We start from the raw sequence: 20,509 nt of genomic DNA, 5'->3' as shown, positions 1-20,509 counted from the left end.
TTTGTTCAGAGACGTAACAAAGAGGATTGATGAGGGCAGAGCGGTAGACGCAATCTATGTGGACTTCAGTAAGGTGTTCAACAAGGATCCCCATGGTAGACTGGTTAGCAAGGTTAGATCTCATGGAGTACAAGCAGAACTAGCCATTTGGATACAGAACTAACTTTGAAGGTAAAAGACAGAGGGTGATGGCGGAGAGTTGCTTTTCAGACTCGAGGCCTGTGACAGTGGTGTGCCACAAGGATTGGTGCTGGGTCCACTGCTTTTCATCATTTATATAATGATTTGGATGTGAACATAGGGGATACAGTTAGTAAGTTTGCTGATGACACCAAAACTAGAGGTGTATAGTGGATGGCAAAGAAGGTTACCTCAGAGTACAACAGGATCTTGATGAGATGGGCCAATGGGCTCAGGAGTGGTCCGTGTATGGAATGAACTGCCAGAGGAAGTGGTGGAGGCTGGTACAATTACAGCATTTCAAAGGCATCTGGATTGATATATAACGAGAAAGGTGCAGAGGGATATGGGCCAAGTGCGGGCAATTGAATCAAGATTAGGTTAGGAGAACTGGTCGGCATGGATGCGTTGGATTGATGGGACTGTTTCTGCATTGTACATCTCTATGACTCTGTAACCCCTCCATCCAGTACACTCCTCCCTATCTCTGTAACCTCATCCAGCCCTGACACCTTCCCTAATTCCAAAACCTCCTCCACCCCCTACACCCCACCCTATCTCTGAAACCTCCTCCAGTCCCAATAACCCTCTCTTAGCTGTAACATCAATGCTCATTATCACTCCATGATGTCAGCCCTCCTGCGATTCCAGGCTCTTGACCATCCCCTAATTCCATCACTCCACCGGCCTTCAGCTGCTTGGGCCCTCTATGTTATCATCTCAGAAGACTTTGAGCAATTTGCATTTCCCTTCTCTGATGAATCCTGTCCATTTTTCCTGGAAACAAACCTATGGATTTACTAGAGTAATTCAGGAAGGGTCCCTCAACAGCACCTTGTAAACCCAACATCAACATCACCTTGAAGACAAGGCCAGCAATATGACACAACACTACTCCTTCTGCAGTTACTCTCCACTTCACCCTTAATCCCAACTTTGAAATTAACCATCCTTCCTTCAGTTTTTCTGGGACAGAATCCTGGAGCTCTCTCCTCATGTGACTTTGCATTTGTGGTCAGGGTTCTTAAAACACAAGGACAGTGGAGTTAAAGAGGAGAGTTCCTTATCATTTATGCTGTAGAGATTAGGGGGATGGCTAACAAGGCTGTCCCAGTCAGTGATGCCCACTTCATGTGAATCCACAAACAAGCATGTCATTGTGATGTTGCCATGGGAATGCACATTACATTCCTGTTCTGAGGGATACACAGGAACAGTAGGAAATGAGACTTGGTCGAATCAGTTAAAGAGCCAAGATGTTTCACATCAGTGTCCCAGCGAGATGTGGACAGTTACAAGGGGAGTCAGGGTGAAACAATGCCTGCTGGAGTGTGATGACCTTCATTGTTTCAGCTCTCTGAATATTGGAGTTGGGATGGTGTGCTGAGGTTGGACAGGAAGTTGGTAAGACCAGTTCTGGAAGACTGTGTCCTGTTCTGCTCACGCTGCTGTAGGAAGGATATTATTAAACTGGAGACGGTTCAGAAAAGATTCACCAGGATGTTGCCAGGAGTGCAGTGTTTGAGATATAAAAATAGACCGGAGAGTCTGGGGACATTTTACAAAGAACATTACAGCACAGGAACAGGCCCTTCAACTCTCCAAGCCTGCACTGACACATTTTGCCTTCCATATTAAAATTGTCTTCACTTACAGGATCCGTATTCCCTTGTTCCCTTCCTATTCATGCCTGCTGCTGGATGCTTCTTGAAAGCTACAATTGTGTCTGCTTCCATTGTTTGTTCTGGCAGTGTGTTCCATGAACTCACCACCCTTTCCATGATAAACATGCCTCACATATCTCTTTAGAACACCCCCTGACCCCTGCACCTTGAACCTGTGTCCCTGAGTAACTGACTCTTCCACCCTGAGAAAAGGCCTCATACTTTCCACCCTATCCATGCCCATTCACAATTTTACAAACCCCTCAACCTCCTGCATTCTAGTGGAAATAAACCCAGTCTATCCAATCTTTCTTCACAGGTAAAATCCCCCATTCCAGGCAACGTCCTGGTCAACATTTTCTGTCCCCTCTCTGAAGGATCCACATCAGAACTGTACGTGTTTTTCACTGCAGCATAGGAAATTGAGGGGTGACCTTGTTGAGGTTTATAAAATCATGACAGTGAATGACAAGGGTCTTTTCCCTAGTGTGGGGGAGTTCAGACTCAGGGCCATGTTTGTAAGGTCAGAGGAAAAAAATTTAAAGATTGAGGAGCAACTCTTTTTTCCCCAGAGTGGTTTGTGATGGAATGTATGTGGGCACAGTTACAATGCTTAAAAGATGCCAGCTCTTGATGCCAGTCATATTTTTCTCTATTCTGTGCTACTGAATGCCCAAATTTCTGTGACATGCATTTCCGGAGGACTAACATGGCAAGGGAGTACATGTTAAATAGGAGGACCCTGGCAAGCACAGAAGATTAGACAGATCCTGGTTTGTGTGTCCAGCCATCCGTGAAGGCGGCAGGATAGACAGGTAAGGGAATTAAGAAGGGTCAAAGCCACTGAATACATGAGCAGGGAGGTGTCATGTTGGAGCTTTACAGGATTTTGGTGAGACCACAGCTGGAATACTGTGTGCAGTTCTGGTCACCGCATTATAGGAAGGATGTGATTGTACTGGAGGGGGGGCAAAGGAGATCCACCAGGATGTTGCATTAGATTGAGCATTGCCTAAACCTGCAGGAGTGTTCTGCTGTGTGTGTATGTGTGTGTGTGGGGATATGGTAACCCACCTAACCTGGACATTATGGGCAATTCAGCATGGCCAATCCACCTAACTTGAACATCTTTGAAATCAGAGCACCCGAAGGGTACCCAAGCAGACAACATGCAAAACTCCACACAGCCATCCAAGGCTGGAATCAAACTCTGGTTCCTGGCACTATGCTCCCTCAATGCTAACCTCTGATCCACTTTCGGCCAGGGGCATTTTTTTTTATTCATATCAACTCGCTGTGCTCAGGTTCACTGCTTTATTATGAACGATCAAATCACTATAATTCCAATTTCGCATCAGAGAGAGAGAGAGAGATGACGGGTGGTGAAGTTTGATTTAATTTGATTTACTATTGCCACTTTTTTTCAAATAAATCCATGGGATGGGGGGCACCGTTAGCCAGGCCAGTGTTTATTGGCCATCCCTAATAGCCCAGACGGCAGTTAAGAGTCACAATACAAACAAGTAACCACTTTCCCGTCTCTTGGTCTCTCTTCATCCAAGGGTTACCCCTCCCACATTGTTGTGGGCTCGATGGCAGGTTCCTTCCTGAAAGAGCATCTCAGCCCAGGCTGGGGCGTGGGTCCAATAGGACTTGGCTGGCTCTGTGTCTCTCTGGTTGTAGGTTCTCCGATCCAGACTATCGCGATCCTCTCGTTTACTTCACCCGGGCAACACCGGTCCAGGAACGGCCGGAGAGAAGCAGAGACGGGGGAAGGAAACGCCTGTAGCCAGGCAGGCAGACAGGAGCGAGAGGAGCCCGGACTCCGAGAGAGAAACAACGGAACATTGGCTGGGTTTCAACCAGAGGAGGGCGGGAGGAGTTACTGAGAGAGACAGAGAGAGGAGTTACCGAGAGAGAAAGAGAGTTACAGAGGGAGAGGGAGGAGAGGAGTTACTGAGGGACAGCGAAAGAGAGGAGTTAGTGAGAGAGAGAGAGGAGTTACAGAGGGAAAGAGAGAGAGGAGTTACTGAGGGAGAGGGATGAGTTAGTGGAGGAGAGGGATTACAAAGGGAGAGGGGTTATAGAGGGAGAGGGGTTACAAAGGGGTCACAGAGAGAGGGAGAGGTGTTAAAGTGGGAGAGGAATTCCAGAGGGAGAGCAGTTCCGGGGGAGAGGGAGTGAAAGTCGGAGTCATTCGTTGAATCTTGGGAAAAGGAAAGACAAGGAGAGGGGACTGGCTGCTGCGACCTCTACAGCAAATTGCAGTCACTCCTTCCCCACGGCCTGGTGGAGGCAGTGCTGCCCAGCACAGAGAGCATCCATTCTGCATTTGCCTATCGCCTATAAGCTGTGGACACTGCCCTCTGGAAAGTGCTATGCCCAAGCTGAGCCAGTGTTGTACCCGCTGGTCGTGCCTCAGATCAGCGCTGTGTGTGCTCAGTGTGGTCTTGTTGTGCCAATGGCTGCTGGTCCAGAGAGGAGGAGGCAGGCTGACCCTCAGGCTGGTGAAACCAGGCGCCAGTCCAATGCAGGAACACCTTCTGCTGGTCGAGGAGAACTCCACCTGCTGGCAGATCATCCAGGGGGACAGGCAGGAGGTGGAAAGGGCCCTCCTCAACTCCATTACTGTCTCCCTCAAGCACCAAGCCGTCACTGAGGGAGATTATCTGAACATGACCCGAAATTGCAGATCGTTTGTGAGGGCCCGCAAGTATATCACTGTCCCCCTGAGCCCTGAGGAGGAACACTTCCCCTTGGCTTACTCCATGGTCATTCACCAGAACATTGAGATGTTCGAGAGGCTTCTACGGAGCATTTACGCCCCACAGAACGTCTACTGTATCCACGTGGACCGCAAATCCCCGAGTCAATTTCATGCGGCCGTTCGGGCCATTGCTTCGTGTTTTCACAATGTCTTTGTCGCAGCCAAGCTGGAGTGGGTCACCTATGCTGGATGGAGCAGAATTCAGGCGGATCTCAACTGCATGAAGGAGCTGCTGGAGAGCCCTGTCCGCTGGAGGTACTTCATCAATGTGTGTGGCCAAGACTTCCCCCTGAAGACCAACCGGGAGATAGTCCGCAGCCTCAGAGCTCTGAACGGCTCCAATGTGATTGAGTCGGATCCTGCACCAGGGTTCAAAAAGGTAATCGCCTTCCTGTCTGCTGGACCTCTCTTCATCCAAGTGTTTTCCATCCTTCCTCCCTCCCTCCCTCCATCATCTCTCTCTCTCTCCCCTCCAGTCATTCACTCCTGCCTGTACAAAGAGACACAGGGTTGTCAAAACAGTTCAATTGCATGGAGGGAGGTTCAGAATGTACAAAGGAATATAGAGGAGTTGGAGAGTTGAGCTGAAAACAGAGTAGAAGAGCAATTGACGTTTCAGGTCGGAAACTTTCATCAGAACCCGGGGAGAGGAAGGGGCTGCAGAATAAATGGAGGTGTGGGGCTGGGGAAAGGTGGATGGGATGGCGATTGGTGGATGCAGGGGGGAGGTGGCTGTGATTGAACAGTGAATGGGGTGGAGCAGATGGGTGGAAAGGAAGATGGTCAGGTGAAAGGGATGGGGTAGAAAGAGAGGGCTGGGCCTGGGATAGGGATAAGGAGGGATATAGACTGATTAGAAGAGTATACAGGAATGTAGGTAGGTTAAGAGTGTAGGAGAAAGTGAGGACTACAGATGCTGGAGATCAGAGACAAGAGTGTGGCACTGGAAAAGCACAGCGGGTCAGGCAATATCTGAAGAGCAGAAGAATCAATGTTTCAGACATAAGCCCTTCATCAGGAATGAGGCTTGTGGACCCGGGGGTTGAGAAATAAGTGGGATGGGTGTGGGGCTGGGGATGGAAGGTAGCTGGGAATGTGATAGATAGATTAAGATATGCAGGGGGGGGGGGGGGCGGAAGAGGTTGTGGAAGGTGGAGTGGACAAGTGGGAAGGAAGATGGACTGGTCAGGAGGGTGGTGCTGAATTGGAGGCTTGGGACTGCGATAAGTTGGGGTGGGGAAATGAGGAAACTACTGAAATCGACATTGATCCACCTGGTTGCAGGGTTCCAAGGTGGAATATCCAGGTGTCAGCTGGTAAAGGTTTGGTGACGGAGGAGGCTCAGAACCTGCATTCCCTTGGTGGGAGGGGGAGTTATAGTGTTCAGCCACGGGGCAGTGGGGTTGGTTGGTGGGTGTGGGTGTGCCAGAGATGTTCTCTGTAACAATCTACAAGTCAGAGTTCTGTCTCCCTGCTGTAGAGGAGACCACATGGGGTGCAATGGATGCACTAGATGACATTGGTGGAGGTACAAGTATATTTCTGTCAGATGTGGAAGGATCCTTTGGAGCTTTGGACGGAGGTGAGGGGGAGGTGTGGATGCAGGTTTTGCACTTCTTTCAGAGGCCAGGGAAGGTGCCAGGTGGGGAGGGTGCGTTGTTAGGGGGTGTGAATATGACAAAGGAGTTGCAGAGGGAATGGTCACTGAAATACAGATGGAGTGCAGAGGGAAATATGTCCCTAATGGTGCAGACTGTTTGTAAGTGGCAGAAGTGGTGGAGGATAATGCAATGTATCCGGATGTTGGTGGGGTAGAAGGTGAGGACCAAGGGGTTCTGTCCCTGTTGCATTGGAAGGGGTGTGGTTCAAGGGTCAAGGTACAGGAAATGGAGCAGATGCACTGGAGGTCATTGTCAACCATGTGGGAGAGGAAATTGTAGTTTTTGAGGTAGGACGCCATCTGGGATATTCTGTGGTGGAATTGGTCCTCCTGGGAACAGATGCAGCAGAGGCAGAGAAATTGGAAATATGGGATAGTGTTTTTACAGGGGCAGGGTGGGAGGAGGTGTATTTCAGGTAGCTATGGGAGTTGGTGGGTTTGTAGTAGATGTCTGCGATTAGTCGGTTGCCAGAGATGGAGAGGTCCAGGAAGGGGAAGGAAGTGTCCGAGATTGTAAATTTGAGGTCAGGTTGGAAGGTGTTGATAGAATTAATGAACTTTTCAACCACCTCATGCAAATACGAGGTAGTGCCAATCCAGTCATCAATGTAGTGGAGGAAAAGATGGGGAATGGTGCTGATAGATGTAGAGGCAGGCATAGTTGGGGCCCATGCGGGTGCCCATGGATACCCCTTAAAAGTTAAGAGTGAACAGAAGAATGTAAGTTTGGTTCAGAGCATGTAAAGGATTGTTCTTAGGTTGATAGTGAAATAGTCTCACAAACTTGATTGAGTTTTTTGAAGAAGTAACAAAGAGGATTGATGAGGGCAGAGCAGTAGATGTCATCTATATGGACTTCAATAAGGTATTCAACAAGGTTCCCCATGGGAGACTGATTAGCAAGGTTAGATCTCATGGAATACAGGGAGAACTAGCCATTTGGATACAGAACTGGCTCAAAAGGGAGAAGACAGAGGGTGGTGGTGAAGGGTTGTTTTTAAGACTGGAGGCCTGTGACCAGTGGAGTGCCACAAGGATTGGTGCTGGGCCCTCTACTTTTTGTCATTTACATAAATGATTTGGATGCGAGCATAAGAGGTACAGTTAGTAAGTTTGCAGATGACACCAAAATTGAAGGTGTAGTGGACAGCGAAGAGGGTTACCTCAGATTACAACAGGATCTGGACCAGATGGGCCAATGGGCTGAGACGTGGAAGATGGAGTTTAATTCAGATAAATGTGAGGTGCTGCATTCTGGAAAAGCAAATCTTAGCAGGACTTATACACTTAATGACAAGGTCCTAGGGAGTGTTGTTGAACAAAGAGACCTTGGAGTGCAGGTTCATAGCTCCTTGAAGCAGAGTCGCAGGTAGATAGCATAGTGAAGGCAGCGTTTGGTATATGCTCCTTTATTGATCAGAGTATGGAGTACAGGAGTTGGGAGGTCATGTTGCGACTGTACAGGACATTGGTTGTAATATTGCGTGCAATTCTAGTCTCCTTCCTATTGGAAAGATGTTGTGAAACGTGAAGGGATTCCAAAATGATTTACAAGCATGTTGCCAGGGTTGGAGGTTTTGAGCTATAGGGAGAGGCTGAACAGGCTGAGGCTGTTTTCCCTGGAGCGTCAGAGGCTGAGGGGTGACCTTATAGAGGTTTACAAAATTATGAGGGGCATGGATAGGATAAATAGACAAAGTCTTTTCCCTGGGATCGGAGAATCCAGAACTAGAGGGCATAGGTTTAGGGTGAGAGGGGAAAGATATAAAAGAGATCTAAGGGGCAACTTTTTCATGCAGAGAGTGGTACGCGTATGGAATGAGCTGCCAGAGGATGTGGTGGAGGCTGGTACAATTGCAACACTTAAAAGGCATTTGGATGAGTATATGAATAGGAAGGGTTTAGAGGGATATGGGCCGGGTGCTGGCAGGTGGAACTACATTGGGTCGGGATATCTGGTCGGCCTGGACAGGTTGGACCGAAGGATCTGTTTCCATGCTGTAAGTGGGTACTGCAGATGCTGGAGATTACAGTCAAGATTAGAGCAATGTTGGAAAAGCACAGCAGGTCAGGCAGCATCCGAGGAGCAGGAAACCCCTACATCAGGAATAACTTCACACAGGCCATTATCCAGTCACCAACTCACCCTTTTGTTTTCACATGGAGTCCTTGACACGGATCCAGCTTCCTCAGAGCTAGCTCAGAGTGAACAGAACATCTGATCGTCCTGTTTATTTTTTTTCGGAATAGCAGTCGAAGTTGTCCCCAGGTATAGGTAGGCCAGGCAGCAGCAGCAGGGGTGCAGGCGAGGCCTATGCTTCAGTAGCAGGAGCAGGCCCAGACTGTAGCAGCAGTGGTGGTAGTAGCTGCCTGTGCAGCTGAGCACAGCTTCAAATTAACAGAAATAAGCAGAAAGAAACCCCAGAAAACAATCACATTCAAACTATGAAAAATAAATTAAAATTAAACTCCTCCTCAGTAGGAAGACACCAACAGCAGCACATAAGACACACTGAGGCTGTTTCGAAGTCAGTCTCCTCTCAAGAGGTTTGAAGAGTCCTTCATATGCTGATCCAGCTTCCCTAGAGCCAACTCTCAGTGAGCAGATCCCTTGACATGCCTGTTTATTTTTCTTCCACTAACACCCGACAGCCGTCATGCTTATTTTTCCCAAGTACCCATGTCGTGTGTAGGTGTCAGATGCCGTGAAAAATAACAAGAGTGTAAATCTTAATTTATGTGGGAAATAGAACCCACTCACTTCATAATTTCAGTCCAAGACAAGATCTGCAGCAGCAGTATCATCTGATATACTCTTGCAAGACTGGTGTCTACAAGGTAGGCACACAGTACAAAACCTTAATACAATTCATTTCTCTTTCCCTCCTCCCATTATTCTAAACCCAGCAGCCATTCCTCTTGTTTATCTCTTGCCTTATCTGGCCTTGTGTGTAACAGTACAGGTTTTGCTTGGCCATTTTACCACATCCCTCTGTGGTCTATTGTTAGCGTATATCCTCCTTCACTGCCATCTGCTTCCTTGCTTGCTAAAGCAACATTTCCTCTCATTCTTCGTCCACACTGAGCCTTATGACCTCTTGATTGTGGTTTTTCTTTTTGCAGAAGTGGGAAACAGATGCTTATAACTGTTTGTACAAGCATATCTAGCTTAACCTACACTCCCCTTCCTCTTTCATGATTCAGCTTTGTGATTTTTGCAGACAACATTTATAATTGCTCCTCACAATTTATATTCCATCACCAGGAAGGAAACAGACAGTCCTATTTATTTATATTTTAGTAAACAATTCACAGTTTATACAAACAATTACATTTACAGCTGTATACAGAGAAACAGCAATTTTACAAGGGAGGGGAATGACAAAGCCAAGCCCCAAACCCTGACATTCAACCAGTTTTCAGGGAAATTAGGACAAACCTCAAATCCCAGTTTCAATCATTATAAACAGTAACAATGACATTCATACATAAAAGACAGTCCACTTGGGTAAGAAACAGAGCATACAATACAGACCCCCCAAAAACCAGTGAGCCTCCCCCCCTCCACCCTAATCCCTCCCACCTTCCGGCCACTCTAAGGCAGCCCGCCCCATGCACCTTCCGGCTCTCGGTCCGCCCTGACACACCTTTTGACCGCCCTAGTACCCACCTGGAGTGACCCACCTTCTAGCTCTCGTTCTGCCCCTACGTACCATTGGGCTCTCACCCACCCTGATGCGCCATCTGGCCAGTGGCTATCCTGGCACACCTTTCGGCCACCTCTAGGACAGCCTGTCCCCTTCCCTGGGACGACAGCGTGCATGGCAGCCCACAAGCCTTCTGGATCGCAGCCCGCCCCTACGCACTTTCTGGCTCTCGGCTGCTCTGACACAGCTTTCGACCACCTCTAGGACAGCCCATCCCGATTACCCCTTTTCAGGATGACAGTGGTCAGAACGGTCTATCCACCATCTAGCTCTCGGGGAGACTGTCATCAGGGTGGCCTACCCACCGTCCAGCTTTCGGGACAGCCTACCAACCTTCAGGTTCACAGGATGGCCTACCCACCCTCCGCCTTTCGGGGTGACAGCTTTCAGGACGACCCATGAGCCTCCCAGCTCACAGTAAGGCCTGCCAGACCCAGGGACATACAATACAGTGCAGATTCCTGAAGAAGGGCTCATGCCCGAAACGTCGATTCTCCTGCTCCTTGGATGCTGCCTGACCTGCTGCGCTTTTCCAGCAACACATTTTCAGCTCTGATCTCCAGCATCTGCAGTCCTCAGTTTCTCCTCCAGTGCAGGTGATAAGCCCAACAAACCATATGACAGTTAATTACCAACAAACAGAGTCCTTTCTAGTCCAGAGTCCATTCGCACAGACATTTTTCTTCAAAATGTAGAGTCCATTTCCAGGCCTGAGGGGTGGAGAGAGTGCCATACAAGGCCTTGATGAGACCACATCAGAATCAGTCTGTACATTTTTCTCTCATTTAAAATAATTACATTGACAGCAAGTTTCACCTGCCTTTTTCCTGGGAATGAAGGGTTTATTTTATGAAGGAAGTTTGAACAAATTGGCTTTTACACATTTAAGTTTGGAAATCTGAGAGATCTTTTTGAAATGTATAAATTTCTCTGAGGGGACATGATAAGGTGGTTGATGGGACATTGCTTTCTCTTGTAGGTTTGACAAGACGTTTTGTAGAATAAGATATCGTCAGAGTCCTACAGCACCGAAACATACCCTTTCGTCCAACTCATCCATGCCAACCAGGTATCCTAATTGGAACTAGTCCCATTATCCTGTGTTTGGTCCATATTCCTCTAAACTTGTCCTATTTATGTCGTCTGTTAAATCTTGTGATTGTACCCACTACAACAATTCTTTTCGGCAACTTGCTCCGTATTTGCACCACCCTCAGGTCTCAACTTAAACCTATGCCCTCTGGGTTTGGACTCCCCCATCCTGGGGCTATTCATTTTTATTGATTTCCCCCACAATTTTATAAACCTCTACATGGTCACCCTTCACCCTCCAATACTCCAGTGAGAAAAGTCCTAGCCTATCTAGCCTCTCCTTATAACTAAAATCCTGCAGTCCAGGCAACATCTTTGTAAATCTATTCTGCAGTTTAACAACACCCTTCCAACAGCAGGGCGATCATAAATTTTCCCAGTACTCCAAAAGTGACCTCACCAATGCCTTGCAGAATTATTTTCTCCTGAGAGGGCTGTTGCACTGTGTAAATCTCTTCTGTACAAAGTTGTGAAGGCTGAGTTGATGAAGTTATGAAAGGGTGAGCAAGGTGACCTTTTTAAAAAAAAAGATAAGAACCCCGGGGCAACCGATAGAAATGTGGGATTGAAATTGCAACCAGAAGAGCAGTGATCTTCTTGAATGGTGGAGCAGACTGGAAGGGACGAATGGCTGACTTTTGCGATGATATTGGTGGAGACAGGTTATGCCTTAGTTCATGTAAAGAGTAGAGAGTTTTCTGACATCTCAGCTAAGGAAAGGGCTTTGGTGTCCCTCCTGATAACATGAACCTTGAAGTTAATCTCCCTCTGCGTCAGTCACAGAATTAAAGAATTCTTGCGGAAGGATGCCATTCAGCCCATCATGTCTGTAATTATTCCACATCTAGTACCAATCTCCTGCATTTCCACACTCAACTCTGGCAACATCCTTGTAAATCTTTTCTGAACCTTTTCAAGTTTCACAACATCCTTCCTATAGCAGGAAGACCAGAATTGCATGCTGTATTCCAGAAATTGCCAAACCAATGTCCTGTTCCACCACAGCATGACCTCTCAACTCCTACACACAATGCACTGACCAATAATGGCAAACGTAGCAAACGACTTCTTCACTAACCTGTCAATCTACGATTCCATTTTCAAGAAACTATGAATCTACATTCCAAGATCTCTTGTTTCATCATCACTCCCCAGACTTTACCATGAAGTGTATTATTCCTGCCCTGATTTGCCTTTCCAAAATGGCCTCACATTTATCGACATTAAACTCCATCTGTCACTCCTCGGCCTATTAACCCATCTGATCAAGATCCCGTTGTACTCTGAGGTTGATTCGAAATATTACTCTGGATGTAGGTTTGCTCATTGAGCTGTAAGGTTCATTTTCAGATGTTTTGTCACCATACTAGGCAACATCTTCAGTGAACCTTCCAGCTCAGTGAGCAAACCTACATCTGGAACCTCAACCTGAGCTACAAACCTTCTCAAACCTTGCTGATATATTACTGTCATGTATAATCGAGTTACAGTAAAAAATGTTATCTTATGTGCTTTACAGACAGATATTGATAGGTTAAGTTGGCAAAAATGTTGGCAAATGGAGTGCAATGTGGGAAAATGTGAAGTTGTTCATTTGGAAGGGAAATCAAAAGAATAGAATATTATTTAAATGGAGAAAGCTTCAGAAAGCTGCAACACAAAGGGACTTGGGGAACGAGTGAATGAAACATGGAAAGCTTGCACACGGGGGCCGCAGGTAATTGGGAAGACTAATGGAATATTGGATGAAAACAGAAATTTCTGGAGAGACTCAGCAGGTCGGGTAGCATTCGTGGAGAGAAAACAGAGTCAATGTTTTGAGTCTGGTGACCTTTCTTCAGAACTGAAGTGAAATGTTTGCCCTTATTTGAAGGGGGGTTGGAGTATAAAAGTCAGGAGGTCTTACTGCAACTGTGCAAGGTGCTTGTGAGAGCACATCCGGAGTACTGTGAGCACTTCTGGTCACCTTATTTAAGAAAACATGTTGTTTCATTGAAGGAAGTTAAGAGAAAATGTTCAGTGGGATTGCCTCCATTATGGAGGGATTGTCTTAAAAACAAAGGGCTAAACAGGATTCTACTCACTGGAGTTTAGAAGAATGAGAGGTGACCTCATTGAAATGGACAGGATTAAGGGGCGTGACTGGGTAAATGGTGAAAGGATGATTCTCCTCATGGGAGAGTCCAGGACCAGGGGGGTATTGTCTCAGAATAAAGGGACACCAGTTTAAGACTGAGATGAGGTGGAATTTCTTCTCTCAGAAGGTTGTGAATCTTTGGAATTCCTTGCCACAGAGAGCTGTCCTTGTATATATTTAAGGCTCAGATGGATAGATTCTTGTTCAGTTGGGTAATTAAGCGTTATGGGGATAGGGCAAGAACATGGACTTGTGGAATGTTGAATCAGCCACGATCCTAGTGAAGCTGGCTTGAGGGACCAAATGGCCGACTCCTGTCCCGACTTGTTAATGGTCTTACATTTACTGTTGAAACTGTTCAAAGACGTTATCGCACAACTCTGGAGCAGAAGCGACTTGAACCTGTGTCTCCAAGGCTCACACCGCATGGATCCTAGTTTACTTTATATCATGCACTTGTCATTCATGCTGGTATTATGGCTGCAATTCGCACCAACCTGCCTTAGATCAAATTAATGAAGCGAAGCCAGTGCAGGTTTTCAAAAAGTAAGTCTCCAACCTCGTCTCATGCATTGATGTGAGAATTTGAATGCAGAGAATGTTGTCTGAACTGGATTCAATGAAGTGTTTCACTAGGCACTAGATAAAAATGGCTGGACAACAAAATTTACAACACAAGCCCTGATTCATGGATCTTGTTTTGGACGAGAGGTTGGTAGGTTGGTAGGTGGGAATGATCCACACAGCTGGGACATATAAACATCAAGACCCGGAGCAGGCGAAGATGATTTGGCCCTCCATGAGGCCCATCATACTATATGATCCTGGCTAACCCTCTATCTCAATGCCATACTACCACTTTCTCCCCATGCCTTTGATGCTTTTGAAACCTAAATATTTGTTAATCGCATTCTTGGATATATTCAATGACTCAAATTCCACAGCTTTCTGTGGTACAGAATTCCATAACTTCACTATCCTGTAAGTTAAATGTTTCCGCATCTCAGCCCTAAATAGACGACTGCTTTTATTCAATATGTCAGTGATATCAATCTTGGAGTATGTGGCAAAATGCCTATATGCGGGGCAATGATAAACCTGGAGGATTGGCAAATGGTGAGGACGATGTGAATTGTCCAGAGTCACCACAATGAACAGACAGCATCCAGTCAGAGGTGAATACAGAAGAGTGTAAGGTGATATGTTTTGGGAGAAGGATGTGGAGAGGAAATAGAAATGTAATGGCACAATCGTAAAGAGTGCGAAGGATTAGAGGGATCTGGCGATAAACATTCATCAACATTAGAAGATGGGGGAGGCCATAAGAGGGTAGAAAAGCAGAAGGCTTCATAAATAGAGGCATTGATGCCAATAAATGGTTGAGTTATGCTGCATGTCGAATTGGTTTAGCCCCAGTTGGATTGTTGTGGTCATTTCCGGTGACTATAAAACGATGTGAGGGCCCTCAGGACAGGGAGGAGATTTTGCAGAATGGTGCCAGGGTTTAAGTTGGATGGCTCAGTTGGAAAGGTCAACGATGCTCCCATTGGAACAAAGGAGATTGGGGTGAGGTTTATTCAATGGGTACAGGGTGAGCACTCGCTAATGAAGACAAGGAAATATACTTCACTGTTCACCGATTGTACAAGTGCAATGGAATGCAGATGTAAGATTTTGGGTTAAAGGCCTGGTAGGGAGATCTGAGGAATTGAAACGCAAATGAAGCCTAAACTACATTTGTATGAGATGATGGCAAGTTCCGATGTAAGTTGAATAAAAAAAAAAGATCTGCTCCCATACATACAAGGAACAAGAGTAGACCATTGGCCCATTTGATCCTGTTCCACCATCCACATTCCTGCATACCATCGATAATCTATCCTTTCCTTGGTAACCAAGGATCCATATCTGAAAATGTGTTGCTGGAAAAGCGCAGCAGGTCAGGCAGCATCCAAGAACAGGAGAATCAATGTTTCGATGTTCCTGAAGAAGGGCTCATGCCCGAAACGTCGATTCTCCTGTTCCTTGGATGCTGCCTGACCTGCTGCGCTTTTCCAGCAACACATTTTCAGCTCTGATCTCCAGCATCTGCAGTCCTCACTTTCTCCTCAAGGATCCATATCTCCCATGCATGATGCCACAAGGACCGAGGATAAAAGATATCTTTTGACACAATGTAAATAAAGTGTCTTGTGTCTTGTGGAAGGGGTGGCACGGTGGCTCAGTGGTTAGCACTATTGCCGCACAGCGCCAAAGACCTGGGTTCGATTCCAGACTTGGGTGACTGTCTATGTGGAGTTTGCACATTCTCCCCATGTCTGCATGGGTTTCCTCTGGGTGCTCTGTTTTCCTGCCACAATCCACAAAGATGTGCAGGCCAGGTAGATTTGTCGTGCTAAATTGCCCATAGTGTTCGGGTACATTAGTCAGGGGTAAATATCGGGTAGGGTAATGGGTGTGGATGGGTTGCTCTTCAGAGGATTGGTGTGGACTTGTTGGGCCAAATGGGCTGTTTCCATACTGTAGAGAATCTAATGTGTGGTGTCCTTCACTCTGAGGGAGGAGCTTTGGATTCAAGTCCTACAGGAGCTGATGGCCATAGGAAGGTGTCTTCATTGCTATTGTGAGACACTCAAGGGTATGGGCCAAGTGCTGCAAAATGGGATGAGAATAGCTCGGAGCTTGTCTTTTTGACCAGTGCAGACACAATGGGCTGAAGGGCAACTTATTATTTTGGTGCTCTAAACCTAAATAACCAGAGAGCATGGAGTCATAGCATCATACAGTATGGAACAGACCCTTCAGTTCAACCTGTCTGCGCTGACCAGTCATCCCAATCTGACCTAATCCCATTTGCCAGCCTTTGGCACATATCTCTCTCACCTATTCCTATTAATGTTCACATCTAAACGCCCTTTAAATATTGTCCTTGTACCCGCCGCCTCCACCACCTCTTGGTAGCTCATTCCAGGCACACATCACCCACTGCGTGAAAACGTAACCCCTCATGTCTTTCCCCTCTCACCTTAAACCTATGCTTCTAGTTTTGGACTCCCCCATCCTTGGGAAAAGACCTTTGGCTATACAGCCGACGTGGAAGGAATCAAAATGGGGCAAGAACAGAAAAGGAGGTCAGCTAAACAATTCTGAGCAGCAACAGAAAAGTGCAGCCAAGCATGTATGCAAGCTAGCTAGCTTACTGAAACTAGCTCCAGTTAAGTGAGAAGGCAGGAAGACCGAAACAACACTCAACAGGTGTTGTAGAAGTCAGAGGTCAATGATCTAATGCTAAACGTCATATACCTAGATCAGGATCTGATTGATCAGTTGTGTTGCTAAGACTTGAAATCAAAATGTAATTCGTGAAAAGGGAACGCTGATTTGTGTGTAAAAGTGTGATTGCAACTGCCTGTTTCAGACTCTCCAGGCAAGGGTGGGCTTTGACCCGGCTGGTTGAGTCTTCTTGCATGTATGTGATAAAGGAAGCTGTGTGAAGTGTACTATCATCCGGCTGATCATTTCAACATCTATCCATGCTCCTCCAGATTTTATGAACTTCTGTAAGGATACCCCTCAGCATCCGACACTCCAGGGAAAATAGCCCCAGCCTATTCAACCTCTTACTGTAGCTCAAACCCTCCAATCTCGGCTCCATCCTGGTAAATCTTTTCTGCACCCTCTCAAGTTTAACAACATCCTTTCTTTCCAAGGGCGACCAGAAGTGTATGCAGTATTTTAAAAGTGGCTTCACCAATGTCCTCTACAGACAATAGATCACACTTGTTAATGACAAAGGCATATCAGAGATAGTCAAAGATACTCCTACTTATAGACAATAGGTGGTAGAGTAGGCCATTCGGCCCTTCGAGCCAGCACCACCATTCATTATGATCATGGCTAATCATCCACAGTCAGTATCCTGTTCCTGCCTTATTCCCATAACTCTTGATTCCACTATCTTTCAGAGCTGTATCCATCTCTGTTACAGCTGCAACATTTCATCCCAACTCCTATACTCAATGCACTGACCAATGAAGGTAAAGGTATCAAATACCTACTTCACCACCCTGTCTATCTGCAATGCAACTTTCAAAGAACTATATCCCTGCACACCATGTTCTTCTCTCTAAGGCAAAAGCTCTGTGTTCAAGTCCCATTCCAGGAGTTGATGGCCACAGGAAAGTGTCTCCATTGCACTGGTGAGGCATGAAAGGCAATGTTCCCAGTGCTGGAAAAATGAGACTGGAGTAGCAAGGAGCCTGTTTTGCCAGCGCAGACACGATGGGCTGAAGGATTTATTTTTCTGGTGCTCTCAACCTTTATGACCAGAGGGCACAGCTTGAAGTATATTTTTGGAGCCAGATGCACTGGGAGTGTTTTGAGGATGAGTTTTATGTTTGCTCAGCGAATGAGCATTGGGAGATGGTTTAGGAGGCAGGGATATGGGGAAATAGGCAGGTGACTAGCACTAGGCAATAGGAGTGAGAAAGATCTGAGGGGCTGAATGACCTTGTTCTCCACTGTAAGGTGAGTAACTGAGAGATGTGCATGGATCTTGCTGGAGCTGGGGGCGAGGAGAGTGCAGAGGAGTTGGGGAGGAAAAAAGCCATAGGCGAAGTTGAAAAGCTATCATTTCTACTTTCTCGTCTCTCTCACTCTCTCTTGTGCTTGCCTTTTAGAAATGTTGGCAATACCACCACGATAGCCTCGACCAAGTCGTCTGGACGGCGCAACTGAAAGACCAGCCAAACATCAGCACCTCCATCTTCGTGGGCAGCGCCTACTTCATGGCCTCCAGAGAGTTTGTCGGCCATGTGTTTGACAGTGCCGAGATCCAGGCCTTCCTCAAGTGGTCAGAGGATACCTACAGCCCGGACGAGCATGTGTGGGCTACCCTGCACAGAATGCCCAATGTACCCGGCTCCATCCCATACAACCAAGGAGCCACCAGGACACTTGGCCGGGCAGTAAAGTGGTCCTTTGAGACTGGTGACGTTGCGAGGGGTGCCCTATACCCTCCCTGCACGGGAAGGTATCGCCACTTGGTTTGTGTGTATGGGGCAGGAGATCTACATTGGGTGGTCCGTCAGAGATTTTTTTTGCAAATAAGTTTGACCCCAACATGGACAACACTGCAGTACAGTGCATGGAGGAATATCTCCGAAACAGGACACTTGGTAAAACTGGGGCTCGGTTAGAGGTTGGGACAGATTAAACCTCAGTGATGGTGGTAGGCGTGGTGGGTGAGACATCGGAAACACTGAGAGACTGGGCACTGTGAAACTGGGCACTGTGAAACTGTATACTATAACACTGGCTGCTGTGGAGGCCAGGCACAGTGAGACTGCATGCTGTAACATGGCCACTGTAACACTAGACAGTGTGAGGCTGGGCACTATAGTGTTGGACACTGTGGAGATTGGATACCTTAATACTATCCACTGTAACACTGGGCACTTTGAGACTTAGCACTGTAACATTAGTTACTGTGAGAGTCAAAATGTGTGGTGCTGGAAAATCACGGCAGGTCAGGCAGCATCCGAGGAGCAGGAGAACCGATGTTTCAGGTATAAGCCCTTCATCAGGAATGTGGAGGACTAAGGGGGTTGAGAGATAAATAGAGTGAGGGTGGGGCTTTTGGGGAAGGTAGCTGAAAAGGTGCTTTGTAAATCCAGCTGGGGGGGTGATTATGATTGGTCGATGGGGAAGGTCGAACATATAGTTAGGAAGGAAGATGGTCAGGTCAAGAGGGGAGAGCTGACTTGGAGGGTTGGATCTGGGATGAGGTGGGAGGAGAGGAGAGATTTGGAAACTAGTAATGTTAATGTTGATGCCATGTGGTTGAGGGTCCCAAGGCAGAAGATGAGGTGTTCTTCCTCCAGTCATCAGATAGCTTGGATTTGGTGGTGCAGGAAGTGTCATTGTGGAGTGGGAGGGGGAGTTGAAGTGGTTGGCCACAGGTCGATGGGGTTATTTGTGCCCAGTCTCACAGGGACACATCCACCAATAATACTCAACACTGCACGAGTGGGCACTGCATTACTGGAACACTGCATTACTGGAACACTGCACTAGTGGGCACTGCATTACTGGAACACTGCATTACTGGAACACTGCACTAGTGGGCACTGCATTACTGGAACAGTGCATTACTGGAACACTGCACTAGTGGGCACTGCATTTCTGGAACACTGCACGAGTGAGCACTGCATTACTGGAACACTGCACGAGTGGACACTGCATTACTGGAACACTGCACGAGTGGGCACTGAACAGCTGGACACTGTAAGATCAGTGTTGTGACCATCACTATTTTTTTATTTTTCTCATTTTCGTTAGGAACTGTCAGTCCAAATTGAGAATTGAAGTTTGAACAGTGGCTAGTTCTTCTTTAAAAAAAAAACTAGAGAGACAAAAGACTGATGTTTGCTGTTAGGATCTGGCCAGGAAAGATAATGCAGGTGAATTACTGCTCTCTGAACACAGCAGACGTTTCAGCACCGAGATGTAGTTCTGCTCAGGTACTGACAGCTGGATGGATATTGAATGGGTCAGTCAGTAAGAGGAATGCTGCCGGGCAGGTAACCACAGAGAATGGTGAGAAAGAAAGCAAAAACCATGAGTGACCTCGCTCTGACTGGATTTTGGGCTTGGAGGAAGTGCTTCTTTGGAAGTTGCTGGACTGGTCTGGTCTTCTTTTTGGTTTGACTTTGTCTCGTTATTTCCCCAGTTGTTAACTTGTTAAAAGGTCTGAGATAAGAATGTGAGTCTTCGGGAATGAGTATTAGTCTCCACAGGTCTGCAGAATTTGTTCGCATTGACTGGTGACTTTAAGTTCAAACATGGTGTATAGTTCTTGTACCTGTAATACAACCCAGCATCAAAGGATTTCATGATGGCCTAGTATTTATCATTGAAACTGTTATCAACTGGCAAATCAAAATTTTAAACAAGTTTATCTCTTAACTGTCTGCTGGTGTGCGAATTGGAGGGGTGCGTGGGTTCATGATCATCTGTGTTCTGCTAAAGTGACATAATCAGAAATTAACAATTTATTAAGTTATAAACTTGATATCCAAGATCTGTTATTTGTAAATTCTGGTAAGGAACAATTGAACGATTTTGAGTGTCATTGAACGGTTGAATGTCACTGTGTTGCAAATCCAGTGATCGGGAGGTTGGTTTTGGTTCAGCTTCATTTTCCCGTGTCACTCCGGACACTGTACCTCCAGGCACAATAACTCTGGACATTATCACTCCCTGTATGACAGTCAGTCCGGACACTCCAACGCTTGACACGGT

General features: G+C 46.6%; 1 pseudogene across 1 annotated transcript; it reads left to right on the top strand.

Moving 5' to 3' along the window:
• Nucleotides 1-4,222: 4,222 nt before the first annotated feature.
• Nucleotides 4,223-20,087, top strand: LOC148136133 (beta-1,3-galactosyl-O-glycosyl-glycoprotein beta-1,6-N-acetylglucosaminyltransferase 3-like; annotated as a pseudogene). Its single transcript, XR_015754752.1, has 2 exons — nt 4,223-4,990; nt 17,887-20,087. The product of XR_015754752.1 is annotated as a beta-1,3-galactosyl-O-glycosyl-glycoprotein beta-1,6-N-acetylglucosaminyltransferase 3-like (transcript).
• The last annotated feature ends 422 nt before the right edge of the window (nt 20,088-20,509 follow it).

Source organism: Chiloscyllium plagiosum, unplaced genomic scaffold (assembly GCF_037043375.1).
Source record: "Chiloscyllium plagiosum isolate Xiang-an unplaced genomic scaffold, Cpla_swu_hap1 HiC_scaffold_47, whole genome shotgun sequence".
Classification (NCBI taxonomy): Eukaryota; Metazoa; Chordata; class Chondrichthyes; order Orectolobiformes; family Hemiscylliidae; genus Chiloscyllium; species Chiloscyllium plagiosum.
The sequence above is the reverse complement of the archived record's forward strand: the minus strand, read 5'-3'. Positions and strand labels throughout refer to the sequence as shown.